General features: G+C 31.6%; 1 non-coding gene across 1 annotated transcript; it reads right to left on the reverse strand.

The window, feature by feature from the left end:
- Nucleotides 1-10,246: 10,246 nt before the first annotated feature.
- Nucleotides 10,247-10,443, reverse strand: LOC111890689 (U2 spliceosomal RNA). Its single transcript, XR_002849949.1, has one exon. It is a non-coding gene; the product is annotated as a U2 spliceosomal RNA (small nuclear RNA).
- Between the last annotated feature and the right edge of the window lie 470 nt (nt 10,444-10,913).

Consider the following 10,913-nt stretch of genomic DNA (forward strand, 5'->3'; position numbering starts at 1 on the left):
CTTAAATTAACAAAAAAAAACATGAAACTGTTTTTATAATCATTAACAATTTTCAAATAAATAACTTAAAAATAACTTATAATAAGAATAGTTAAAAGTAATATTATATAAAAAACTATAATATTTTCTTTAAAAACAAGAACAATGTTTTTTGTTTTAAATAACTACAATCATAGAAACTAACAACATTCATCAAATAAATTTTAAAAACGTTAAATTTCTGAAAACAAATTAAAATAATTAAGAGTTTCGAAATACGTCATTTTAAATGACTTACAACAACAATAGTTAAAAGTAAAATTATATACAAAAATTATATTGTAGTCTTTAAAAACAAAAACAATGTTTGATGTTTTAAATAATTACAATGATAGAAATTAAAATCTTAAGCAAATAAACTTTTTAAAATTAATTAATCATAACAACAACTTCAAATATCATTAAATCATATATTATATTTAATTTTATTTATAAGTAACCTGCAGGGAAATGTCATTAAGACACTTAGGATTATATAATTTTAAAAGATATCTACATTATCATATAATTGAAATAAACAATGTTTATACCAACTTATTATAAGATTTATTATATAAAAGCTAATAACAATGTCATTAATATATTTAAGAAACATATATTTGTAAAAATTTGAAATATATAGTTGTACTATGCGCAACGCGTGGGTATTCGTCTAGTATATACTAAGAGTGTACGATTCCTAAATAAATAACATATCATAACGGATATCAATCGCATTATATTATACCAACAGTATACGATTTAAGTGTTTACATACTACTAAAACATATAAATAAATTAAATATAGATGTTTTCATTAATAAAGTAAAATTGTCACCTACTTTTGTACTATATATCTATTATACACTTAACCACCATATATCTATTACACTTTTGTACCATATTTCTATTCTATACTTAACTATGTCTGTCCATCTCTATAGACATAAAAAAAGAAAGAGATAATAAACATAGAGAAAGAGACATAAACTAAGAGTCCAATATATTTCACTACAAAAAATGTCATTTTACTGGCACACAAAAAGTGTCACTGAAAACCCAAAAAATGCTACTAAAAGCTTATCGGATAATCAGAAGCACACATAATAAATGTCACTAGAAACGCTCCTACTAAAACCCTTTAGTAACACTTTTTGCTTTTGACGCTGCAGTTTTTTAAGCTTTTAGTGACATTTTTTTATTTGTAATAGTTGAAGAAAAGTTTTTTTGTGGCACATATTTTGTGCCATTAAAAGCTTGTGTGGTTCAAGAATTTATGTTTCTTTAAGTTACACATTTTAATTTAGTGACACTTTTTTATTTGGCACAATACAAAAATTATATAAAAAAAATTGTGGCACATTTTACGCCAACATGAAATTTTATAACTTAAGCTACTTATATCTACAGTGTTTTATCCAGAATAAAATAAAATAAATAATTAACTGGTAGCACGTAGAAATAATAAAAACACCATTGTTTTTCATCAATATTTTTAAACTTATTGAATCAAATATCTAAGTAGATGTCAAATACGGCTAAACATTTGAAAAATAAACTACAAATCTTTAGATACTTGAGGAGTCGCTTACAATGACTTGTAGAAAAGCCTTCATAATAACAACATACAAAAAACATGACAATTGTTTGTCCCATTGTTTTTGTCCAAGTTTCAAAGTAATAGTAACATACTTTCAAAGTATGTTGTTATTACTTTGAAAGTGGTACAAAATACATGGTTTAAAGCAAAGCAAAGAATAAATGACTTTAAATTATTAAATACCAAATAAGATGATAATATACGACAAAATAGAATAACATAATAATACCTCTTTGTGAGAAAGCCGAGCAAATAATTGTCCCAGAAACATGAGATTCATTTGTTTTCTTTTTGTAATTTATCCAAAAAGAAAAAGTTACCAACTTCTCATGGCATGGAGCTATATAAATTACTAAATTAGTTCATTTGACGTGTAATATCCAGTTTTGAGAAGTTTCTTATTTCAGGATTGCGGACAATAAATGTATCAAATAAGGCATTGGGCTTCAAGGGAATTGGTTTAGACCCTATTGGATGTTGATGATATTGGTTAGGTGATCTAAGCCCTTTGTTTGTGTTTCGGAGCCAAAGAGGTAAAACGAGAAAAGTTAATTGTTAGGTGTCTTGCATGGATTATGCTTTTTAGACCAATATGTGTTAAGCCAAAAGTAATTAGATAGATGTGTGGGGCTTGTTAATACCTTTTGTAGATATAAAGATCGTGAACACGAAGTTGAAATGAAGAAGTTATGGTTGTTTAAAGTTGGAATGGATTTGGGTGAAAAGTTGTGGCCACGATCTGAGGATCAGAACCTATAGCATGACAATCAGTCAGACGCAAGTCCATGATTTTTAGGGTTTTCAACGTATTTAACCTTAATATTCTACATTTTTGGGCGTTTTATCAGACTCCATCACCTATAGGACCCCTTGGGAGAAACCCTAGTCTCCACCTTCAAGATTTGAGCTTCTTCCCCCTTCTCTCTCTTCTTTTGGATGTTTTCTATGAAATTTTGATAAGATCAAGATGGTTTTTTTGGTTTCAAGGAAAGTTATTTCAAGTTTGGATCCATCAAAGGCACTACATTTATGGACTATTGTAAGTATAAAAATCCAGTCTTGTTATCTAGTTCTTTAGATCTTGTCATTTGGGGGGGGGGGTGGTACTTTTAGTCCATTCTATGGGTAATCTTGGAGTTGGGTGGACTCCAACATATTTTTATTAGTTTAGAGTGTTTTTGGACCTCATGGACTAGGAAAGTTATGATATTTTGCTTTCCCTTCTAGCCATGCAATTTATCTTGGTCATTTAGATCATTTCGATGTATTAAATTTTAGATATTGAAAGTTGGTGACTTTGTTATGGATAAAATTGGAAACTTTATCCATCTAAATATCATGTTGATCAAGATCTATAGTTTGGAGACTTGGACTTAATGAATTAAGTTAAGAAATATGCATTTTGGGTCCCTTTGAGACTTAAATTCAACATCTTGGTGGTTTGGACCTTCCTAATGGATAAAGTTACAAACTTTATCCATTAAGACCTTGGAAAGGATCATATATGAGCTTTGGAGTTCTTAAAATCAGAAGAACATGGATTAAGCTCGTTTGAGTTGTTCAGACCCATCCCCACGACGTGGACTTAGGCTGCCACGACATGGCGACTGGGGAATCAACGACTATTTTGGCATTTAGTGCCCACGACGTGGAGAGCTATTGTTGGAAATTTTGACCTTAGCTTTGACCATTGACTTTTTGACTAGTTTGACTTTTGGTCAAACTTAGGTAGAATTGAATATTTGGCTAAGGATTGGTCTCGGCTTGGTTTTAGGAAGCTCCGATCAGCTTTGTTGTTGTTGGGGTATATGTTGAGCTTCTGTTGAGTTGTTCTGGTGAGTCTTCCTCACTCTACTTGTGGGTCGAAGGCACTAATGCCGACCCATTAGGTTATTTATCATGGTATATAGGTTGATCATATGTTGGTTATATGATAGATTGGTAGATCTGTATGATTTCCTGTACATGTTGGTTATATGTTTACGTTTATCTATTGCATATGTCGACATATTATGGATAGGTTGAGGCGGTCCTGCTTGCTTTGTGTTGATGGGCAAGATACCCAGGGAGATCCGGATAGGTTGTAGGCGTTACGAGGTGGTCTAGTCAGGCCAAAATCCCGGAGAGCGGTCCAGATAGGATGTAGGCCCTGCGAGGCGGTCCAGTCAGGCCGAAGGCTCGGAGAGCGGTCGAAATAGGTTGTAGGCCCTGTGATGCGGTCCAGTCATGATGAAGGCTCATGTATGCATGTTGTTATTTGTTGGTGGTGTGGACTATATTGGGGGAACTCACTAAGCTCCGTGCTTAAATTTTGATTTCATGGTTTCAGGTACATCAGATGATCGGGGCAAGACAAATGTATGATTGCGCACATCATCCTTGGATATTTTGTTGATTGATGATTTTAAGATACTTCGATTTTGACTATGTTCTTGAAAACAATGTTTTTATATGGTTTATGGATTACTAAAAGGTTTTAAAATTAAATTTTTACTATGGTTTTTAGGATGTTACATGACGCCTCAAATGTCATATAGCACATAATAGTAACCATATATATATATATATATATATATATATATATATATATATATATATATATATATATATATAATAAAAAAATTTATATAATAGTTTTCAGTTGCATCTTACTTTCATACGATGTTAAAGCGATTTGTTGCATCTTACCAAAATCTTAGGCAATATTCTCCTACAATCCACAAAACAGTCAAGTCAAAAAGGATTTATATAGACATAAAAAATTTGGTATGACGATCTTTAAGAAACAAAGTAATGTAAAAGCATACGCAAACTTATAGGATACAACATACCAAAAATAAAGAGACTTTTCACATTCAACATGGATAAAATTAATAGATAAAAAAGAAAATTCTACATAAGGTATGCCACATTGTTTATTCTATATTTGAATTAGTGTAGAATTTTATTTTGTTACTTTCCTAAAATAAACCCTAGAAACCAGTGATAAGAATTGTCTCATTGCATAGAATAATATGAACACCAAGCATGGCATCTCTCTCCATTAGATAGCCTAACAATGGAACTCTTCAGAAAATTTTAAAAAATTAGAAATATGTATATATGTATGTATGCATACACAAACCAACACACCTTGCTTATGGACGATGGTGGTGGTGAAGCAGGGTGATGGTATGAGTTGAAGAGCCGATTTTACCGATTGTTAAAATCATTGCTTGTGAAGGGTTTTAATAATGGGAGAGGTATGAGTTGAAGAGCCGATTTTACCGATTGTTAAAATCATTGCTTGTGAAGGGTTTTAATAATGGGAGAGGCAAATTGTAAAAATGTGAAAATGTAAAATTGATTATTTCCCACTAAATTTATTAATTTTTATACAAAAGGGGATTAAAATAAAACTTTTAGTGACATATTTAAACATTATGCCGCTAATAATTATGAATATTAGTGACATAAAATGTTAAACGCCATTAAATCCATTAATTTTTATAGGGGCACATATGCCACTAAAAACATGATATAAAGGCACATTAAACATATGCTATTCAAAATGCATGTCACTAAATGACATATTTTTGTAGTGTTTAGAGTGAGAAAGATGAAAAATACATGTATGGCTTTTATGGAGAGGAGATCGGAGAGGAAGAATGGTCGTTGGCAGCTGGTGGAGTGCACTATGCACGTAAGAGAAAATAGAGCAAGGCGGAGAAACAACAATCCAAGAATGGACAGGACATGTAGTGGTCCGATGAGTGGTGATAGAGATGTAAGGGGAGATACAGTTGGGACGCGGGCGGTGAATTTTATTTCGATGAGATTTGGAAATTTTCTGACTACAATTTATGGGTCTTTATTTTCTTAAACTAAAATATTGAGCTAAGAATTTTTGTACCTTTGATTAAATTTTTGATAGAGTTTTAGAGATTTCCTAAATTAGTTAATTTCCTAATGTGATATGGTTTCTTTTTTATCTTATCAGTTAATAATTATTTTATCAAAGTTTTTTTATTTCATCCGTGATTTTTGGATCTATTTATAACAAATGTTTCAAACTAATTTTTGTAGTGAGCTCAAGCCAGGGGGACGAGTATATATATATATATATATATATATATATATATATATATATATATATATATATATATATATATATATATATATATAGAGAGAGAGAGAGAGAGAGAGAGAGAGAGAGAGTTGGGTTCAAATGTTTTTAGCAACTATTGTGTGCATGAATATACCAATAGAAAATTAGGAAAAAATAAATCATTTAAGGGTATTATAGTAATCTTTGCATAGTTAATTATGGTAGATTAACAAGAATTCCTTATATCACGCAAGAAGTAAAGATAAATATAGAACATTAGCCCTAAATTGATTTCAATCGACGCCCTGCACTGTGCATATATCTTCCTCCTCAACTAACATCTTCACCAACTGTTCTTCAACACCCGTTTATGTTTCTGCTCAGCCTTATCTCATCTCTCGCTTCCCTTCCATTTCCATTTTTTGAAACAAAATCCAAGAAACATACCCACCATGGTAAACGATGCTGACATATGCTTTCAAGAAGTGATTTTTAGGGTGGACTACCTGTTTACCGAATACTACCTAGATCGATTCAAGGGATGAAGAACGATCTCCACCCGGTGAGTTGCCTGATGTGCTTGAAACCCAAATATACCTCAAGAAGACCAGAACCCACCATCTCCCTTCACTCGATGCAGATCATAACATTTCATGTTCGTTCGTTTGATGCAGAATGACTGCACCAAAAATCATAAGGTACACTTTATAAACCGATCTAATATCACATTATAATCTCGATTCTCTTCTGATAGATTTCAGTCAGACCATTTATTTGTTGATAATAATATAAGTTTCTCAGGAAGTGTTTTTAGTTATCCAAGTCCTTTTTTCTGAACACCAAGTGTTCGACTAAATGCCTAAATGAAGATTTACTTTGTAATTTGTCACTTGTCCATTAAAAACACTTTTCTATGGTCCTAAGTGAATTGTTACCGAGTTTAGATAGTTCTTATATTTTGAGTAATAGTTTTGTTTTTACTTTTTCAAATGCTTGTTTACCTTTCAATTATGTTTGGTTCAATTATCAATTTATGTTTGTGTAAAGTGCACTAATCTTGTTTGGTTCAATTCTCGCATCATATGGATATATAATTTCAATAGGCCTAATTAAAAGAATGATCATGAAATTAATTTATGTTATCTCATCTCATGAAAATTGAGTAAGTAATTGTGTTGTTGATTTGTAACTTACAGGTAAACCATTGAAGGAGCACAAGCAAAGAAAGTATGGGCAATATTCTGCCAGAATGTATACTATATAGGTATATACTGATGGGGTTGATTTCATATGCCAACATAGTGAATTAATTTTGTTTGATTTCATATACCAACATAGTAAAGGCTTAATATCATATACCAATATAGATTGGTGAAAGCTACTCATCTTGTTCTAGAAAATTGTTTAAAAAGGTAAGTAATTTGTTTGTGTATTATTTTGGTTCAATTTGTGATTTTGAATTTCAATTTCTATTCTCCTTTGTTATTATGTATTTGAAATCTAAAATTATATTAGCAGTAAATACGATACTATTGAATGTATTCTAGGTATTCTGTCAGAATATATTATGCCAGAATAAAATCTATGTATTCTGCCAGAATACATTCTATGTATTCTACCAGAATATATAAAGTGATATTTATTTGCAAGCAACATGTTTTTAACCATTATTAGTTTTTGTTGTATTTGTAATAGGAATGACTGGAAGAATGTGTTGAAGACCTAATAGGAATAACTTGAAGAATGAATAAAGTTTGATCATACTCACATTTTAATAATGTTGTTATTTTTTAAGAATTTTATTCATTTTTATTAATATTCTTTTAGAATATGTATAATTATATTAAAATGTATAAGACTTTTAGTCTGTAAGAATATGTATGAATTTGTATTTAAGTTTGGATGTATAAGAATATAATATTAAAATGTTGTTATTTTTCAACATCGGATTCAAAAACTTTGTTATTCTTCAATAATATTTCAATAGAATAAAATTATGAAAGAGCATCATTCTAACTAAAAAAATATTTTGACAGAATAAAATCGGTTATATTTACAAATTATGTTAGAATTAAAATTGAATTAATTAAAAAAATTCATATTTTTAAAATTAGGAGAATTAATTATCCATAAATATCCGAAAATTTGCTTTTGTAATTGTAGTTAATTGTCCAAAACACATTTTTGCTAAAATTTGTATGATTATATGGTACATGCTATCCCATTATAATATCATACACTCTCAAATTGTGTCCATTGATGAATTTCATCCGTTGGTCTAGATTTGTGCATTCTAGCACACAATAGTTAGTAAAAACAAAATAACCTAACCATATATATATATATATATATATATATATATATATATATATATATATATATATATACACACACACACATAGGGAGGCCATGCCCCCTGCCCTCCTAGGATTTGCCCTTGAATGTAACAATGTATTGATTAATTAGTTCTCTCTTCAACTAAAGTATCTTTATAGAGTGCTAATGATTAATCACTAGCAAAAAAATAGCCACGTTCCGTAAATGTGGTCAACTAAATCAGTGGAAGATTGTGATATGTATCTTGATTTTGTACTTCCATTTATTGCGTAGTACCAACTTCTACGCATTTATAGACATGTAAAACTTTGTTTTAGTCATATTAACATATCATATTTATTTCGTCTTCTAAAATCATATTATGTTATATGATACACGCATACATTATGTCTCTTGTTCTTCTTGGCTCCAATGAACGTATCAAGTTATCAATTATGTGCCAACGTTTCTTAAGAACATCAAAGGCACGTTCTACATCCTTCACAACTCCTTCATGAATTGCCTTAAACATCATTCGTTTTTTCATCATTTGTTCATGTTCATGCTTTCACCAATATAGAATAGTCATGATAAATCTCATAGGCATGAAAACGCATGTGCTTGTATGATGCTTCATTCAATTCAAATGGACAATCTGTTGATAAATGTCCTTGAACGTTAGTGATTGATCTAGAATGTCGATGACATTGTTGGATCCAACAACACCAAAAAAATGTAAGTCAAATCCATAAATCCTGTAAAGCCATTGTTTCTAGAATTATCATCTGGTGTCCAAGACAATTGTGTACTTCGTTCATCTTCTAAAATCATATTATATAATATTATGCACACACATATTATGTCTCTTATTCTTCTCGGTTCCCATGAACGTGTGAGGTTGTCGATTATGTGCCAACGTTGTTAAGGACATCAAAGGCACATTCCATCTACTTCCAAGTTCCTTCTTGAGTTGTATGATGAACCATTCACTTCATACAAACACTTAGGTGTAGTTCCTTAGTAGATGTCATTGAATATCAACGATTGATCTAGAATGTTGATTTCATTATTGGATCTAGCAACAACAAAAGAATGCATACCAATTTCATAGATCTTGTGAAACAACTACTTCTAGAATTAACGTCGTGTGTCGATGATCACATCGTCATCTCTTTATCACATGAATCTCCTGGTGGGGTAGAAATTCATAAAAAGCTGGATTAAGAAGAAATCATATCATCGTTTTGTTGAACCAGCAAAATCTTTTAATTATGTAGTAAATCATTTCGTTTTAAATCACCATAAGTTTAAAACGTTGGTGGAATTGTTAATTTATAAAAAATAGTGAGTGGACGATGTCATGAAGACTTTATAAATCTATCATGTAGACTCTTGGTCATTGACCTTGGTAATGCTTACCTGTAACCCAAGTCGGGGTTGGATTTTGTGATTTGGTCCAAGTTCAGTTGGTTTTTGTTGGTGGGTATTTTCTATTTTGACTTTGCCGTTTCCTAGTTCCGTATTGAGTTGCCTTAAACTTTCATTATCTACACATGTCACGATAAATCTAGCAGCAAGAAAATACCCGTGCTTGTATGATGATCCATTCACTTCAAATGAACACTTAGGTGTAGTTCCTTAGTAGATATCATTGAATATGAATGTTGATGACATTATTGGATCCGGCAATCACCAAAGAATGCATAGATCTTGTGAAACAACTACTTCTGGAATCAACGTTGGGTGTCCATGGTCACATCTGTCATCTCTTCATCACATGAATCATCTTTCCCACTGCAATCCTGGTGGGGTAGAAATTCACAAAATGTTGGATTAAGAATTGAAGTAATCATCCAACCAGCAAAATCTTTTCATGTCGTAGTAAATCGTTTCGTTTTACATCACCATAAGTTGAATATACTGGTGGAATTGTTAATTAAGAAAAATAGTGAGTGAACGATGCCAAGACGACTTTGTAATTCTTCTATATATCCTGTAGACTCTTCATCATCGAGGTTGGTAACGCTTGCCTTAACCATAGTGGGTTGGATTTTAAGATTTGGTGTTGTTATGCTAGCTTCACTGCAAGCTTTCCCATAACGCTGGCTTATACGTCCCATGAAATTTTTTTACTAAATATAAAACATGAAAACCTTTACCATACCAGTATTCTGGTCTAAGTATTTAAATCATCGACAAGTGAAATTTTGTCAAACTAAGTATTGGAGGGGTGAGCCAGGCCTTGGCAGTAGTGTAAGACCAAGGCGACTCGTGAAGAACCCCAGAAGCAAGCTACTGTAATGGGCCTTCCCCCATAAAAAATAAGATTAATATCGAGTGGGCCGATGGCCCACATATCAGATATTAAACTGATAAGAACAGATACTACACTTGATCTTAGCCAAAAGGCCGAGAAAGGTATGCTTATTCCGCTCCTTGGCTTCTTCTTTTATACGTAGCTTTCTCTTCGCTGCTTCATTCACCCTTCCGATGTGGGATGCAAAGCGCAAACATATTCAAATAAAAGTTTGAGTGTATATATGTGTTTATCGATCATAGCATTACTTTTCTTATTTTTCTTCTGTAGAACAAATTCAGAGAACCAACATATCCATTTTTCACACTATCATATCCATAATGGGTGGGTCTTTAACACACAACAGATTTGGAGAAGGAGAGAGAGAGAGAGAGACACCATGCTGGAGGTTTACTATAGATTAAATACATACTGCTTTGTGACCAAGAGAACCATAATAGAATAATAGAAGAGAGACAAACTGAAACGAAGAACCTTCAAAAACCCTAAACTGATCAAAGACGGTTTCTAGAAGAAGAAAAAGAAAGAGGCTTGCCTAGGAACCAACACATAAGCGTGTGATTCCTACCTCTCCA

The sequence above is a fragment of the Lactuca sativa genome, chromosome 5 (assembly GCF_002870075.4).
Source record: "Lactuca sativa cultivar Salinas chromosome 5, Lsat_Salinas_v11, whole genome shotgun sequence".
NCBI classification, from domain to species: domain Eukaryota; kingdom Viridiplantae; phylum Streptophyta; class Magnoliopsida; order Asterales; family Asteraceae; genus Lactuca; species Lactuca sativa.